The following is a 524-nucleotide window of genomic DNA, read 5'->3' as shown; positions in this document are numbered from 1 at the left end:
ATATCAAAAGGCTCCTTACCATTATGTTTAATAAGAAAAATCTTTAACCAATGCGTCCTCCCAGATATGGCCTATGGATGAGAAACATGGACTACAACCAAATTACTGGAGGGGAAACTAATAAGTGCCCCGAGAGGGATGGAGAGGTTGATGCTGGGAGTTAGAATAAGAGATGGGAAGAGGGCCACGTGGATCAGGGAACAGACAAAAGTGGAAGATATACTTAGGAGCATCAAAGGGAAAAAATGGCAATGGGCAAGCCATATATGTAAGAGGCAGAACAACAGGTGCACGAAGACAGTAAGAGACTGGGCCATAGATAACATAAAGAGGCCAAGGGCCAGACCAATGACAAGATTGCCTGACGAACTAACGAACTTAGAGAGCCAAGACTGGAAACAAAAAACGCAAGACAGACAAAGTTGGAAAAGATTGGGTGAGACCCACGTCCTGCAGTGGATTGATTCAGGCTGATGATGATGATGATATATATGTGTGTGTATGTATATTCATATATTCATATA

The sequence above is a fragment of the Penaeus monodon genome, chromosome 11, assembly GCF_015228065.2.
Source record: "Penaeus monodon isolate SGIC_2016 chromosome 11, NSTDA_Pmon_1, whole genome shotgun sequence".
NCBI lineage: Eukaryota > Metazoa > Arthropoda > Malacostraca > Decapoda > Penaeidae > Penaeus > Penaeus monodon.
The sequence above is the reverse complement of the archived record's forward strand: the minus strand, read 5'-3'. Positions refer to the sequence as shown.